Source organism: Coffea eugenioides, chromosome 6 (genome assembly GCF_003713205.1).
Source record: "Coffea eugenioides isolate CCC68of chromosome 6, Ceug_1.0, whole genome shotgun sequence".
NCBI lineage: Eukaryota > Viridiplantae > Streptophyta > Magnoliopsida > Gentianales > Rubiaceae > Coffea > Coffea eugenioides.
Genome location: NC_040040.1, coordinates 23,540,508 through 23,559,076, shown reverse-complemented (window position 1 = coordinate 23,559,076; position 18,569 = coordinate 23,540,508). Strand labels below are relative to the sequence as shown.

The 18,569-nt window shown below is 36.8% G+C and overlaps 1 pseudogene; it reads right to left on the bottom strand.

Annotated features, from left to right (window-relative positions):
- Positions 1-14,267: 14,267 nt before the first annotated feature.
- Positions 14,268-15,050, bottom strand: LOC113773898 (annotated as a pseudogene).
- Positions 15,051-18,569: the final 3,519 nt, after the last annotated feature.

The window sequence follows — 18,569 nt, the reverse complement described above, 5'->3', positions numbered from 1 at the left end:
CAGATGTCGAGGGATTCACCCAACGACTCACTACATTTAGATTCAAGGTTTTTGTAGATCGATTCAGATGTCGAGGGATTCACCCAACGACTCACTACATTTAGATTCAAGGTTTTTGTAGATCGATTCAGATGTCGAGGGATTCACCCAACGACTCACTACATTTAGATTCAAGGTTTTTGTAGATCGATTCAGATGTCGAGGGATTCACCCAACGACTCACTACATTTAGATTCACGGATTCATTAGAGAATGTTTCACACATGTCACCACTCGAACGGCTAGTGCGATAAAGTACACACTGCTCACTTCGATGGATCAAAAATCATTTATTGCATTTTGACAATTATCACATAGCGAATTGATAAAGCGCTTAACCACATAACATAGAACAAGCAGGGACACTCACCAAGAGTGAAGTTCAGATATTGGATTGAGGATCGAATTCCGCGTCCTCGTAAAATCCTAGAATATCAGAATTTAAGCCATAAGTCTTCTATTGGAACTTTTGGCTTGCACATGTAGAGTTTTCTAGCATGTTGCTAGTTTACTTTTTCTCAAAATATTTTACTTGGAATCGAGCTTGTGAGAACCGTACAATATTTCTTATAATATTCCTGGAATACTTTTCCTCGAAGAAAATACTATTATTATTTTCTTAAAATAAGTCGGCAAGATATTTAATATCAAGGCTAGAAGTATACCTTGAGAAAAAGTTCCTTTGAGTGGCGGTGCTTGCAAAATCTTTGCTAAGGCTTTAGGGTAAGGTCTATTGAAAAATGTTGCTAGAATAAGGTTTTTCTTTTCTTCTTGCCAAGCAGGTTGCTACGTTTAAAACCAAAATGATCGAGTTTCACCTTTTAAATTTTCCTTAGTTCCGACTAGCCTTAAACGATTTATAACGAAGGAAGGAATTTGGAACAAAACTAAGGTTTTGAGTCTGGGAGAATCATTTCCCCAAATTGATAAGGCTAGTTTAACTTAAGGGATAAAAGTCATGTTGCCCAAGTTTCTAAGGCAAAAATAGTAGACGCTATGTTTAGCAATATGATGCTAAATCTGTACCGTTCGAGACTTAAAGCAAAATATTTTTCATTTACTTAGTCAAGCGTTTACTTGGAGTCACAAGGTCGGTACAACTTCTCACATTTTCGATTCCAATCCAAAATCACGTTTTCTCAATAGTGCACAATTAGAATCCAAACAGTAATAACACTAGGGCTCGTTAATTCTTAGCCCTGTGTTCCAACAAATTTATATCTAGGCATAAGCAGGAAAATTTACCAAGGCTTCGTCGATACTTAGCACTTGGTAATCAGTACTTATCAACTCACAGTTTCACAAAGTAGTAGCACAGATTTCTACACAATTTCAGCAATTCAGTTATCCATGCAGGGTGGGAATTCATAGGGCCCACCTTCAATAAATTTTCAATAAATCAACCAAGACTTCATCAATCATTAGCACTTGGTTTCAGCAACCCAATATAAGCAAATAGAATAGAAGTGAAGTCCCAAGATATCAAATGATTTATTGCCAAACAGATTCCACAGACTACTTGTGCATTTAGTCATGCATTTCGTGTTCCTAACAACTTAGGGAAATACGTTCTAGAGTCAAGCCGAAGATTCTGGTTCATAATCAAATTCGAGCAACAGGATTAAGCATCCCAAAAGAAATTCAAGAATCTGTTCAGCAAGCTACGGATGAATCATGCATGAAGAAACTTTCTGCTTTCATTTTATTTTCTTGATTAGCCGAGCTACTTGACCCTATGCAAGCTTTAATTAACATGTTGTTAACTAGTTCATCATATAAATCAACTCATATCATCACCATAAGACAGATTGAGAGTTAAATATCAAATTTAAGGTCTCGGGAATTTTCAGCTCATAGGAATTCCAGTTCACAAAACCAGAATTTTTCCAAGTTCCTAGCTTCATTGTCCAATCGTGCAGCTCAACATGCAGGTCCTTAAGCATTTTATTTTTACTTGGATAGTTAGGATTATAACCACAATTTGTCACAATTAAGCAAATTAAGCAATTCATTTCTTCATCAATCTCGGCAGTGGATTTCCATCAAACCAGAATTTCCTCAATTCCTTAATTCATCAATCATCTTCATAGAATTAACATGCAGAGTCCTAAGCATCTTAATCATTAAGTTTCACTCGGCTAATTACACTTGAGTGCTCAGGTTATCACATGAAAACAGAATTACAGCTACCCTTCCAAATCATTTCCTCGGCAGAAACATTTACATCAGAACAGATTTTTCTGAAACTTTGATTTCCTCTTCCGATTGCACAACCAAAGCATGCATGGTTAGATTAACTGATTAGCTATCAATTTAATTTCCAAAATCAGATTCTAATTCAGCATCAAGTTCGGACAGATTCAAGAGAAAGAAAAACAGGTCATCAATTGATCCAAAATTTCCCACTCCACTCTCGGCAGAAACATGCATGTAGCAGATTTGGTTTCTTTTTATTTTATTTCTCTTGCTTAGCCGGTCTGATAATTTCATGCAAAGCTTAACTTTCTGATTTTAATTAGTCAAGCACCTACCCAAGTGAAAGACAACCATTCTCCAGCAAATTTCCGGAAACAAGCTGCAATTCCAGCTTCAATCTTTCGACAGCTTAAATTCTTATCTAAGTCAGATTTCTTAAGTCATAAATCCTCATCTAACCTCACAAGCACCACATGCAAGTCCGTAGCTGACCTCACTTGCCTATAACCAACTAATTTCAGCTCAGAAGTTACCTCAAATGGAGCTCACACGCACGATTAGCAGCAGAAATAATCCTCCTCCCTTCAGCAGCCCAGAAAATGCAGACCACTAGCTCTCCCTCTCCCTTGCTCTGGTGGCGGCTGGAATGGAGAAAGTTCAGCCCTCAGTCCCTTCACCAGCTCACGGTTAGAAGGCAGAATGGATCGCAAGTCCCTCTCTTCCCTCTCTAGCTTACGGACATAAAGAAAGGAAACAAGAAGCTCGGCTCTCCCTCACTACTCTGGCGATGGAAACAATGTGGAAGCAGAATGCTATCTGCGGTGGGAGGTGAGCAGAGGTTATGGCTGATGTTGTGGGGTGGTGCTGCGGTTTTGGAGGGTGGTTGAGTGTTGGCAGGGCTTGAGTACGGCAGTGGTGAAGGCTGTGGTTGGTTAGCTTGGCGGTGGAGCTGCGGTTGTCCAGCTTGGGTGGCTGTGATCATGGTGTCCGGGGAGCTGTTTGGTTGAGCAGGGAATGGTTATGTCCGTGGGTATTGTGTAGCATTGGGGGGTAGATTAGTCCTTTCACTACTTCTCCAATTAGCCACTTAAGTCCTTGGTTTAATCTTAGTTCCAAAAATTGTCCCCAAGATGCTTTGAACGCCGAATTGAAACGCTAATCTAGCAGGACTTTGATTATCGAAATCTTAGGTCCTAAAAAATGATTATAGTACATGCATTATTTCTATTTAAAAGTTGTTGACTACGAATTAGTATTAAGCCTCCCTTAATGCAAACATTCTTGTTTAATTAATTAGCCTATTAAAATCAAGTTTGACCTTAATATAAAGATTTGACATTCTTAATATTCGTTTATCCATTTATATCAACATTTATTAACTTAGTCATTAATAACGCTTAAGATTAGCTATCGGAATTCAAAGGATTTATTTTAAAGTAATAGAAGTAATCCAACTCAAGAAATATTAATTTAGTCTAGCAAAATCAAGAAAATTCATAACTATTGAAAATTATATTATTTTTCACACAAAATTATCTTTACGGACTTGTATGCAGGCAAGGGAAATTAATGCTAAAATTTATTAAAGAGTTAAAAGAAATGCAAATGATCTACAAAATGGTATTTATGTATATATTTTTCAGGGTTCTCACATCCTCCCCTCCTTAAAATGAATTTTGTCCTCAAAATTCTTACTTTCTCAAGAGATAGGTCGGGGTATATATATAAATGTATGTAAATTCAATTAGGCCCTTAATTTAACCATTTATTTGTTATAATATTTCTAATAGCAAAGTAATTAGAGTAAAGGATATTCTTAGCGTACATATAATTCATAGCGGAAGATTACCATCTCCAAAAGTGCTATTCTAGTTTAGGGTAACTATAACCTCTATTCCTCGAGTGAGGTCAAACCCTCTTGATTTGTGAAACATTCACTACTAGGACCCCGTTCATGGCCATTAGCACGAATTACTTCCATCTGGCACTTGGTCGCTCTGTAGCGGACTTAGTTAGCTGCTGAGTTCTTCCTCTTTTTAAATGCTCTAGGACAATCCGAAATCTTATGCTTGGTACTACCGCACCTCAGACACTTTCTTTGCTTTAACCAACACTCGGCCTCAGTGTGGTTAACCTTACCACAATATCCACAATTTCCATGAAAAGTGGCGGCCTGGCTCTTTCGAGGGTTTTCTTTATTTTCCTTCTCCAGTTCTACATTTTGGCGTAACAGCTCAATTTTCTCTGTATATTCTTGTTTCCATCGTTCTTCCCAGTAATCAGCCAATTTCCTTTGGAATTCTACCTCATCTCGGAGAATGTCCATTTCCTTACGCATGTCTTCCAAAGTTGTCATCTTACTAGTTGGCTTAAGTCAAATAGCTAGCCTGCCAGACAAACCATAAGATCAAAATAAGCAACTATTCATACTGGAAGCTTAAGCCGTAATACTCCATCATCGTTTTACTGATGGTTACTCCAAGATATAAACCTTACTACTTTCTACTTAATCCAACGAGTTCTTAAATGTCACCGAGATTACCATCGTTAATCACTATCACGACAGAATAAGGAAGCCTTATCCCAAAGAAAAAAAAATTTCATGTCTTAGTGCACTATTCAATACTTACCTTCAAAGTTGTTTAAAACAACAGTCATAATTCTTATTCTCACTAGGGCCCTATTGTATTCCTTCGATTCAATCTTACTATTTTGAGGTCAGATTTCCCATGAAACCTAGATAGACGAATTTCAAGAGTCATTCCATTTTCGCAACTCTTTTGGTTCCTAGGTTAGTTGATTGGCCTAGAGCTTTGGTATTCCACCAACCGTTCTAAGATATCAGTCATATGGTCAATAGGGTAGCTACATGGGTGGGTTCCTTCTAAATTCCCGTTGATAGCATCTTTGTCCAAGTCTGACTACCATTGGCCCTTGCAACAATTATAACCTCATTATAGGCTCAACTTTAACAATATTTTTTTTTTTGACTAAATCAAATGACTCAATTATGTAGTTCAAAACTCGAGTACAAAGATATATTTTCTATAAAAGACTTCACTCACCAAATTGTCGTACTCCAATTGTCCAAAATTATTTACTAGTGTGTGATTTTCAAAATTAACAATTTTAGAATTCACCCAGTTCTTTTGTCCCAAACCGAAAATCTTATTCGTTTGAGGAAAGTTTTTTTTTTTTTTTATATCCAAACTAATAACAGAATATCAAATATACATTTGAAAAAAAAAATGTAGTCTATGTATATATAAATAAAATGGCTATTCGAATGGAAGACAAGAAGATAAGAAATTGGTTCTGATCTTGATAGTCAAAATTTCTAAATACATTTGGCTTTTTATAAGAAGTTTAACATTTGTTATTTGGACGTTTGATCAAGAAAAATCATTTAACCCCACAAATCACTTTTGAGAATAAAATGCTTTTAAGAAAATAAGCAGACATGCAGGTTTGTATATACTTAAACTTTGGTCCAAAGCCTCTACTCTTCACACCTAATCTGAGAATTAGCTTTTATGCCACATAAAACTTAACTATTTACTCTCCCATTTCACGACCAATATTCATTCTTATTTATAAGAGAAGTGCAAATATTCGTAAAAGTTTAAAACATGCCTATAGGGCCAATCACAAGATATATGTAAAATAATCATTAAGTTCACAAGGAAGAACCTCACTAGTTACTCAACCAGGTCAATTCATCATAATACCAGTAGATCTCATCTCCTCGTTCAGTTTCAACTTAGATCAAATGCTAGGATCCCATTGGATTGTACAAGACTGTCTATCGATCTTTCCTTCTATTATCCGTACAACTCTTCTAACAGTTTCAAACCATTAATACCCTTTAACGAGTTAATCTTAACTTTTTCTCGTGTCTCTTTCGAGTTCACATCGGATCAATATTTTCAAATTTAAGGCCATAAGTTTAAAAGGACACTTTTAATTCAAACTAAACTTGTTTGTATTTTTAAGTTCCATAAATCCAAAAAGCACCAGTCCTATACCACTCAAAAGTTCTACATTTGTCCCAAAAGGCATTCTTTCAAGATGAAATTTGTAAATAAATGGATCTTGACCTTAAATTACAGCTTTAACAAATAGGAAAAATAAGAATGGATTTGACATTTCATTTATCTTAGGAAAATTTCCGATGCTCATAGAATTTAAGAAAGTTTGGAAATTTTTACACGGTGAAAAGGGCCATTGTCAACTCTTAAATCTAATAAACGAAACTCTTTTTTTTTTTTATAGTTCTATACACCACTTTGGTCACTAAAATTCACTTAGGTTAGTAATTATTTAATTCTCGGGACTAATCAATATTACAGCGTTACAAAAATTAAACACGTAATCATCAAATTATATACTCACAATATATGTCACATTGCATACCAAATTCATACAACTTCAAAAGTCAAACAATTCACGGATACATCCAATATTTCATACATAACTCAAATTTCAATCTTTATAAGCATGAAAGGAAACAATACAACAACACACAAATTATTATAATCACATAGCTAATAGCCTAACCCTTAGTTTAGATTCAACTTAACCTTCATTAGTTTAGTCCTGGACAATCCCACTAGACCCCCTTAGTAACACTTATCAAATTTCCTTAGTAAATTGTAGATCTACTACGTCTAGTGTCAAATCAAATAATATGATCATTACTTAAGTACATCAATGGCTCTTAAGTATTCTAAATGAACTCAAACATTTCATTCATCAAGTTTTCTAATAACCTAACAACTAGGTATCTTTATCCCATTGGATATTAGCCCCGAATAACCCTTCAATAAAATTCAAAAGACCACAATGTCCTCTAGGACTCACCTTTAATTATTTGCAAATGATAGCATACTATTCATATAGCAAATTTATCGAACTTATCTCTCCTCCGGGTTTTAAAACCATTCACAACTACATAGTTCTTATTTAAACTGTTACTTCACTCAAATTCTAGGTCCGAAGCCACATTTTGGAGTAAGGGAGGGTATAAAGTTCATTTACTATCAAAAGGCTAGTAAGGCCACCAATAAAGCCTCTTCACTTATAACTTTCAAAAGCTAGCCTTAGCCTCTTCGATTCTACTTCTCCAAATTTAATCGAAATTCCTAGTCATATCATAAGGCAATATACTAAATTCTTCCAAATTTGCAAATACACCCTTGAATGAAACATCTGGTATTCGGGTACAAGAATCCGACAATAGGATAATTCACATCTCAGGCTGGCCAGTCCCAAGAGTAACTTACCTACATTCGAGATTCCTACCCAACATACATATCTAATATCCCCAACTATAGACTTTTGTTTCACACTTAACAGGTCAATCCCCACAGTCCGAGAACCTTTTCCCGGTTTGAGCTTGATAAAAGCTCTGATACCACCTGTGGCGACCCCACTTCCCCCTGAGGCGAACCAAAGGGTTGGCGGGCCGTCTGCCCAGCTCTCGCCAGGACTCACGCAAGCAATTTAACTCGAAACCATTCGATTAATAATCTTATGCATTACAAAACAACCTCTCCCGAATAGGATCACCCCTTAAAGCCACATTAACTTCAGGGATAGCATTGATAAAATAACCAACGGCGCTCTTAAACGTTTTACGCTACGTATCAAAGCATAAAAATCGCACCAAGCCGGACAGATACATATATAAGTCCCAAAAAAACAAACCAAGTATTCGAGTTAGGGTTACACATTTTCCAGCTTCAAGTGGCAATCCAAAACGAAAGGTACAATGTATAAATTACAATCCGCTACAATCCGCAAATTACAACCAAATTATTTAAGTTCAATCATAAGGCACACAACTGCGCAAATACTTTCAGTCTTCCCATCCTGTAAGGAAAACAAATAAACGTGGGGTGAGCTAAAGCTCAGTGGTGCCCCAAAACATGCAATCACGTAATTCAAGTAACGAGCAGTCATTTACACAAGTTAAACAATTAAGAAAGCGTATAATCACACAAAGTAGGATACAGGGCTCTCGGGAGCCATTCTCCTTGCTTGGATGCCGTTTAATCGTAGTTGACCCTCCGTCAACTCTCACTACCTAAAGTCCATGTAGATCCACTTATTTTAATCCTAACCCGTCACCGTACATACCTCCGCTTTGGGCCCAAACTTCATCTACCGACGCAGTATACTCGAGATATACCCGTAATAAAATTTTGTCGAAGGATTCACCTATCGACTTTATTGTAGATCGATTCAGATGTCGAGGGATTCACCCAACGACTCACTACATTTAGATTCAAGGTTTTTGTAGATCGATTCAGATGTCGAGGGATTCACCCAACGACTCACTACATTTAGATTCAAGGTTTTTGTAGATCGATTCAGATGTCGAGGGATTCACCCAACGACTCACTACATTTAGATTCAAGGTTTTTGTAGATCGATTCAGATGTCGAGGGATTCACCCAACGACTCACTACATTTAGATTCACGGATTCATTAGAGAATGTTTCACACATGTCACCACTCGAACGGCTAGTGCGATAAAGTACACACTGCTCACTTCGATGGATCAAAAATCATTTATTGCATTTTGACAATTATCACATAGCGAATTGATAAAGCGCTTAACCACATAACATAGAACAAGCAGGGACACTCACCAAGAGTGAAGTTCAGATATTGGATTGAGGATCGAATTCCGCGTCCTCGTAAAATCCTAGAATATCAGAATTTAAGCCATAAGTCTTCTATTGGAACTTTTGGCTTGCACATGTAGAGTTTTCTAGCATGTTGCTAGTTTACTTTTTCTCAAAATATTTTACTTGGAATCGAGCTTGTGAGAACCGTACAATATTTCTTATAATATTCCTGGAATACTTTTCCTCGAAGAAAATACTATTATTATTTTCTTAAAATAAGTCGGCAAGATATTTAATATCAAGGCTAGAAGTATACCTTGAGAAAAAGTTCCTTTGAGTGGCGGTGCTTGCAAAATCTTTGCTAAGGCTTTAGGGTAAGGTCTATTGAAAAATGTTGCTAGAATAAGGTTTTTCTTTTCTTCTTGCCAAGCAGGTTGCTACGTTTAAAACCAAAATGATCGAGTTTCACCTTTTAAATTTTCCTTAGTTCCGACTAGCCTTAAACGATTTATAACGAAGGAAGGAATTTGGAACAAAACTAAGGTTTTGAGTCTGGGAGAATCATTTCCCCAAATTGATAAGGCTAGTTTAACTTAAGGGATAAAAGTCATGTTGCCCAAGTTTCTAAGGCAAAAATAGTAGACGCTATGTTTAGCAATATGATGCTAAATCTGTACCGTTCGAGACTTAAAGCAAAATATTTTTCATTTACTTAGTCAAGCGTTTACTTGGAGTCACAAGGTCGGTACAACTTCTCACATTTTCGATTCCAATCCAAAATCACGTTTTCTCAATAGTGCACAATTAGAATCCAAACAGTAATAACACTAGGGCTCGTTAATTCTTAGCCCTGTGTTCCAACAAATTTATATCTAGGCATAAGCAGGAAAATTTACCAAGGCTTCGTCGATACTTAGCACTTGGTAATCAGTACTTATCAACTCACAGTTTCACAAAGTAGTAGCACAGATTTCTACACAATTTCAGCAATTCAGTTATCCATGCAGGGTGGGAATTCATAGGGCCCACCTTCAATAAATTTTCAATAAATCAACCAAGACTTCATCAATCATTAGCACTTGGTTTCAGCAACCCAATATAAGCAAATAGAATAGAAGTGAAGTCCCAAGATATCAAATGATTTATTGCCAAACAGATTCCACAGACTACTTGTGCATTTAGTCATGCATTTCGTGTTCCTAACAACTTAGGGAAATACGTTCTAGAGTCAAGCCGAAGATTCTGGTTCATAATCAAATTCGAGCAACAGGATTAAGCATCCCAAAAGAAATTCAAGAATCTGTTCAGCAAGCTACGGATGAATCATGCATGAAGAAACTTTCTGCTTTCATTTTATTTTCTTGATTAGCCGAGCTACTTGACCCTATGCAAGCTTTAATTAACATGTTGTTAACTAGTTCATCATATAAATCAACTCATATCATCACCATAAGACAGATTGAGAGTTAAATATCAAATTTAAGGTCTCGGGAATTTTCAGCTCATAGGAATTCCAGTTCACAAAACCAGAATTTTTCCAAGTTCCTAGCTTCATTGTCCAATCGTGCAGCTCAACATGCAGGTCCTTAAGCATTTTATTTTTACTTGGATAGTTAGGATTATAACCACAATTTGTCACAATTAAGCAAATTAAGCAATTCATTTCTTCATCAATCTCGGCAGTGGATTTCCATCAAACCAGAATTTCCTCAATTCCTTAATTCATCAATCATCTTCATAGAATTAACATGCAGAGTCCTAAGCATCTTAATCATTAAGTTTCACTCGGCTAATTACACTTGAGTGCTCAGGTTATCACATGAAAACAGAATTACAGCTACCCTTCCAAATCATTTCCTCGGCAGAAACATTTACATCAGAACAGATTTTTCTGAAACTTTGATTTCCTCTTCCGATTGCACAACCAAAGCATGCATGGTTAGATTAACTGATTAGCTATCAATTTAATTTCCAAAATCAGATTCTAATTCAGCATCAAGTTCGGACAGATTCAAGAGAAAGAAAAACAGGTCATCAATTGATCCAAAATTTCCCACTCCACTCTCGGCAGAAACATGCATGTAGCAGATTTGGTTTCTTTTTATTTTATTTCTCTTGCTTAGCCGGTCTGATAATTTCATGCAAAGCTTAACTTTCTGATTTTAATTAGTCAAGCACCTACCCAAGTGAAAGACAACCATTCTCCAGCAAATTTCCGGAAACAAGCTGCAATTCCAGCTTCAATCTTTCGACAGCTTAAATTCTTATCTAAGTCAGATTTCTTAAGTCATAAATCCTCATCTAACCTCACAAGCACCACATGCAAGTCCGTAGCTGACCTCACTTGCCTATAACCAACTAATTTCAGCTCAGAAGTTACCTCAAATGGAGCTCACACGCACGATTAGCAGCAGAAATAATCCTCCTCCCTTCAGCAGCCCAGAAAATGCAGACCACTAGCTCTCCCTCTCCCTTGCTCTGGTGGCGGCTGGAATGGAGAAAGTTCAGCCCTCAGTCCCTTCACCAGCTCACGGTTAGAAGGCAGAATGGATCGCAAGTCCCTCTCTTCCCTCTCTAGCTTACGGACAGAAAGAAAGGAAACAAGAAGCTCGGCTTTCCCTCACTACTCTGGCGATGGAAACAATGTGGAAGCAGAATGCTATCTGCGGTGGGAGGTGAGCAGAGGTTATGGCTGATGTTGTGGGGTGGTGCTGCGGTTTTGGAGGGTGGTTGAGTGTTGGCAGGGCTTGAGTACGGCAGTGGTGAAGGCTGTGGTTGGTTAGCTTGGCGGTGGAGCTGCGGTTGGCCAGCTTGGGTGGCTGTGATCATGGTGTCCGGGGAGCTGTTTGGCTGAGCAGGGAATGGTTATGTCCGTGGGTATTGTGTAGCATTGGGGGGTAGATTAGTCCTTTCACTACTTCTCCAATTAGCCACTTAAGTCCTTGGTTTAATCTTAGTTCCAAAAATTGTCCCCAAGATGCTTTGAACGCCGAATTGAAACGCTAATCTAGCAGGACTTTGATTATCGAAATCTTAGGTCCTAAAAAAATGATTATAGTACATGCATTATTTCTATTTAAAAGTTGTTGACTACGAATTAGTATTAAGCCTCCCTTAATGCAAACATTCTTGTTTAATTAATTAGCCTATTAAAATCAAGTTTGACCTTAATATAAAGATTTGACATTCTTAATATTCGTTTATCCATTTATATCAACATTTATTAACTTAGTCATTAATAACGCTTAAGATTAGCTATCGGAATTCAAAGGATTTATTTTAAAGTAATAGAAGTAATCCAACTCAAGAAATATTAATTTAGTCTAGCAAAATCAAGAAAATTCATAACTATTGAAAATTATATTATTTTTCACACAAAATTATCTTTACGGACTTGTATGCAGGCAAGGGAAATTAATGCTAAAATTTATTAAAGAGTTAAAAGAAATGCAAATGATCTACAAAATGGTATTTATGTATATATTTTTCAGGGTTCTCACAAGAAGTTCCTGCCAAATTGGAAAAAGATGCAACAAAGCCAGGTGAACAAAGCTATTACGCACAAGGGAGTAAGGGAATCAACATGTACTTTCTAATATTCTTTGTGGAAGAAACATATGAAAGAGAGTAAGCATCACCTTCTAACGAAGTGAAATATCCTCTAAGTTATGTTCCTGCTCTTCAATTAATCTTCTCGCAATCTCCTTAACCTGAAAATGGAGAAGAGAACTGGTTATTTAAGCTTCTCTGACCACCAGTTTAAACATGAAATGGTGATGATGCTACTAGTTGGATGAACAAACTTTTGTTGAGAATCAAAGAGAGGCTGATGTTGCTGAAGCTAATGCTCTTCTAGCTAACAGAAAGGCTGGATGGGCAAAACATACCCCTTCTGAAGGGCATAGAGGACGTTTGCACTACTATAGTACTATGATGAAGCACATCACAATTTTCATCAAACAATGGATTTATAGCTACCAATTTCAACAATCATTACAGTACTACCCCCATCATACAAGATAGGCAAACTTACTGCATGCAAAGGGATATCCTAAATCAAAGAAAGAAACACAAGACATTCCAAGCGTGCAAAATAGCTTAGTATAGAAAAGGTATATGCCTTCTCTGAATGCAGATAGTGTGCAAAACAGCTTAGGATAGAAAATGTTGGTTAAACAAACTACACCTGCTACTCATTGTAGAATAAATAGATATCAAAGAACTTGTCTATGGTGTAAACTGTAAATGACATGATATTGCCATCATGATACGAACGGCACCAACCTTGTGATGCAACCCGTACAAAAAGGCTTGGATCTAGAAGGTAGAGTCTCACGTTGAAGACGACGAACGCAGCGGATCACCTAAACCCGTTGATCACGTGGTCAACGAACCTCGGTATTTGTAGAAGACGCCACAATCTAGCGCGGTCCTAGATTGATAAGTCAATTGAATACCTAAGATACAAATCTAAGATATTCAAGGTGCTTCAACGAAGCTTTGAGAGAACTCTCAATGTAATTTTATTAATCATCAAAAAAAATTGAGTGTAAACAACGACTTAAGGCTATTTGTAGCCGTAACTAAAAACCTAACGAAGCTTGTAAAGAGTTGAAGGAAAGGCGGCCCGCCCTTGGGCTTCCCTTTGGGCCGCCACTAGCCCAAAAGCTCCGGGGGCGTTGCCCCCTAGCCCCCACCAGGGGCGTGTCGTCCCCTGGGCCCCCGACTCGCTGACCGGGCAGCGAGACCCCCGTAACAGCTCAGCGTAGGGACTACAAAGGTGGCCCACATGGCCTAGCCTATGGCCAAAGACTGACAATGACTAAGGTCCAACCCATAGGCGTGTTGGACCTCTTTATTATACTCTACTAACTGATGATGGGCCATGGCCCTTGGCCGAATCTTGGGTAGCTAATCCTCTTGAATGGCTGCGAGTAAGATCACATATCTAGCTTCGTTGAGGCCCTCAATAGCCTTTGGCTCTCCACTGGGCGCTCGGGCTGCACGAACCAATATTTGTAGTGCTTCATTCAATCTCTTTGTGCGGGGTCGTGTCATAGGCCCCAATGGCACCTTCACTTGCTCCACTTGGATAGCTCTCTCGACCTCCTCATCACATCAGGAAATTAAGGTCAGTGTACGCTACCATGATTCAGAGTATCAAGATTCATGTATATTTCTTCCAAGCAATTGATGATCTTAAAGCTACGGCAAACTCTAACAACTTTTTCTTTAAAAAATCATCTGATCTGCGGGCATTCTTTTTCTATCTTTGTTATCTTTTTTGCATGCAAGTACAGGTGAGCCGAATAAAAGGAGAGGGATTACCTCCAGAGAACTTTTGGAGATGAAAATCAAGATCTGATACCCGAAAAGGAAGTCTAATATAACAAGAAATTACTAAATATGATATCTGATACCCTTGCGAAAGGCCTACACGAGCTTATCCCCTTCAGTACCATACACAACCAAAGGACCTTTCCTGCAGATGTAGCGGCAGTTACGCATCTTACCCTTTCCTGGGCGGATACCCTGGCTGTCTTTAGCCTTCTCAGCATCAGGGTAAGCTCCAATTTTCTTGAGAAGACTAATAGCGTTGGAGGTTTTCTCCATGGCCTCAGCAAAATTGGAGATCGCACAGGGGATTTGCAGGACAGACTCGATGCGGTGGCTGCAGGCCATGACAAGTGAAGGCACTACAGAGGGGGCGATGGCAGAAACCACGGCATACCGTTTCTTGTTGACTGGGACCTTGCGGTGCCAACGGCGCCAGATCTTGGTCGGAGCAAACATGTGGCCATCGCAGCACATGTTGCCATAGGCACCCTGGCCTGCATGGTGAGTGCCTCCGCCAGGAACACGAGAGATACAGGAAACAGTGCGACTAGTACCCCAGGACTCGACAAAGGTCTGGTGGCCAGCGGACCTAAAGACGGCGTAGGTTGGCGAGAGTTCTTGGAGATGTCGCGCGATGAACGTCTTGAAGGATGTCTGGCCGGATTGGGGCTTTCATGACGTCAAGCAGAGGGAGGGAGTTGGCGTCGGCCTCCATTTCATTCTCAAGAGGGATAACGGTAACTACAGGGAGAGCGGCGGCGGAATTAGGGATTTTTGCTATCTATAACTCCACTAAATCTACACAAATCTTTTGGGTAACTCAAATTACGGATGAAAATGGTGGGTTAAAATAATTTTCTGGATAATTTCAGCAAAATGATAGTGGAGAGAAGGAGAAGATGTAGTGTATGAAGTTGGCAAGAAGGGGGAAAGCAAGTTTTATCCGAAATTTTTCTAAGTGTTATGAGTGTTTTTGTTTAACTCTTGCTAACGTGACGTCGTTTTTGCTTCTTTTGTTTACCCGTCTCTACTCGTACAATTTTGTTCAATTTTTAACTTTCCCCGCCTCTACTCCAAATTTCAGCTTCCCCCGCCTCTACTCCAATTTTGAGCTTCCCACTTCCATTTTAGCTTCAGCCAAAAAATAACGCTTTCAAGTGACTTTTGTACTAACTATTTGGACCTTTCTTTACAAAAACAACGCCTTCTCTAGTATCTCTCCTTTTCTTTTCTCCATCTTTGTGTAATTAAAGTTGTTTATTATTTTGAGTTTTTAGCTCACAAGTTGTATTAAAACTTTATTTGTTGCATTAAAACTTTAGAATATGAAAATTTAGTGTTTTTTGATAATTTTGTTTACTGACACATGTTTTTTTTATCTCTACAAAAAATCAATGTCCAAAAACTATAAAGCTTATTAAAAATATGTTTATGATTCAAAAAAAATCTTTTAATGTAAATATTTTTGGTATTAATTTAATAATTTTATGAATTATGTACGAATTATGGTTTGACAAGACCTAACAATCTGTTTAGTTGATCAAATAACCAAAATAGTTTGCTAATACATGCATGACACACTAAATGTTTTTGGTACAAGTACCGATTCATAAACCATAAACAATGTGACTATTGTAATTAATAATAAACTCCAGTCATCCAATTGGTTTACTAGTTAATAATAAACTAGTTGATCAAATAACCAAAATGGTTTACTAATACATGCATGAAACACTAAATCTATTTGATACATGTACTGATTCATAAACCATAAACAATTTGATTATTGTAAATTGTAATACATAACAAACTCCAGTCATGGAATTGTCAAGATTTTTACTTAATTTCATATTCAATTTTATTATTCTCTTCCATTATTTTCACACTATGTTAATCAGTAATTTCCCATATGTTGTCAAGAGAACTAAATAATGAATTCATGATATTTTTTAACTTTATAACAAGGTATTAGCTATGTTTGGAATAATTAAAAAATAGGTAAACATTGTTTTTTACAATACCTTCCTCATTTTGCTAATGATAAACACAACCTAAAGTGTAAAAGCATAGGGTGCCATAATAGAATTAATAAAACCTTTCTTTATCACATACGAGGCTAAATTGCAAAAGATAAGGTGTCATGGTAGAGTTAATGAGATTAGTTTATCAAATAAGGGGCTAAAAAATAAAAGTTCGGGTATCATAACATAATTAATTAAATTTACTTGCAGCATATGGGCCATATAGAAAAAATTAGGGTGGTATATGGGGTTAAAATGTAAAAGTTAGGGTGTCATAGTAGAATTAATAAAATTTATTTACAACACATGGGCCATATTGAAAAAATTAAGGTGGTATATGGGGTTAAAATGTAAAATTTAGGGTGTCATAGTAAAATCAATAAAATTTATTTACAACACATGGGCCATATTAAAAAAATTAAGGTGGTATATGGGGTCAAAATGTAAAAGTTAGGGTGTCATAGTAGAATTAATAAAATTTATTTACAACAAATGGGCCATATTGAAAAAATTAGGGTGACATAGTAGAATTAGTGAAAGTGAGATGGGAATAAATGCTTTGGACAGTGACGACTAGTTGTTGTCACTAATTTAGAACTGGCAACCATATTGTGACGATATTTCAAGTTGTCACTGTAGGACGAGTTTCAGTGACAACATGTTTTCCAGTCGTCACAATGGTGATCTCCTGCCACACTGGATAGTTGCGCGCCATCCGTATTGTGACGACTTATTCTATGTTGTCACTGTTGACGGGTGAACCCACGATCAAGTATGACGACATTAAAGGTCGTCACTAAAGTTTTCAATTGTGACAACTTTCTCTCTTGTCACAGAGAATGTTGTCACAAAAGGCCAAATTTCTTGTAGTGAAAGCAAGTAAAGCATAAGTCACATAGAGCACATAGCACATAAGCATGATATCTAGATGCAAGACCCTAAGAAAGTGAGTAACACGTAGCACATAAGCATGCAAAACACATAAAGCAAATAAAGCGAATAAAGCCCTACTATTACATTTGGGGTGACCCTAACTACAATCTAAGAGGGAAAATAAAATAAATAAATAAAAGAAATACCTAACTATTACAATTTTGGCATTTAAATGCCTTTCAAATAATCAAAATTAAATTAAAATAAATAAACTAAATCAAAACAAATAAAGTGACTAAATAAATAAATAAAATAAAAATATTCAAAAAAGCATGCAATTTCACACATAAATTCACATAGGAGCACATTGGATCAAGTAAAAAATCAAAATAAAACGGTAGAGTGTACCTCCCATGAATTGGTGCCCTAATGAAATGAAATTTACTTATTTACGTTCCAAAACAAAGAAAAGGTCAAGGCATCATTTTAATTAACAAAAATAACCACATAAAATGGAAATAAACACGAAATTGAATCACTCAAAACATTCAAATAAACTAAACAACTCATATTTATCAAATTGAAACCAACAAGGACCCATTAAAGAGGTTCGAGGGATCAATTTATTATTATTACAAACATTAAGGACCTAAAGGAAATAAATTAAAATTAAGGACTTAAGGTGAAACCTATCCCAACCAAATGATAAAGTTCACAAAAAATAAATGAATAAATGAAACCTATTTGCTATAATTAAATAACAAATTTCAAAAATTTTCACTAAAATCCAAATCAAAACTAAAATTTATCAAAAAACATTAAATCCTCAAATTCCATCCTAAAATTTCTAAACAATCTGTCAAAATCACATTAGAGCATACCAAAGGAAAATAACATGTTAAAGGGGGCAAAATTGATTAAATTTTCCAAATATTTGGGCCATAGTAGAATAAGGGAAAGTTTGAGGGGTAAAAATGTAATTTTTGGGAACTATTGCATGCATGGTTCGAAGCATAACATAATTCAGCAGCCGAAAAGAATGTTTCTGCAATTCATATTCCACAGCTTTCTGCAACTCTATCTAGCATCAAATCATTTGCAAACTCACAAGAACAAACCATAAATTCGTCAACCCAATTACCACTAAACTTCATCCCATTTTCTCAACAATTTCCAACAAGATTTATCTATCCAAAGATCCCAACAACAAGCATCATACAATCTGCGAAAATGAGTTTGCATCAAGCATAGCAAGTATCATAAAATGGGTTTGCCGTACCATAAGATCAAAACATTATTTTGAAGGAGCAAAACCCATGTTAAATCATTCTTATCCTCATATAAAAACATCAAACAACAATGCTCCCCACCCTTTGAGAAAGAAGAAACAAGTTCTGAAGAAACCAGGTGCTAGAAACGAAACAAATGGAAAAGGCAGCAAGAAGAAAGTACGCAACTCCAAACGTGTACA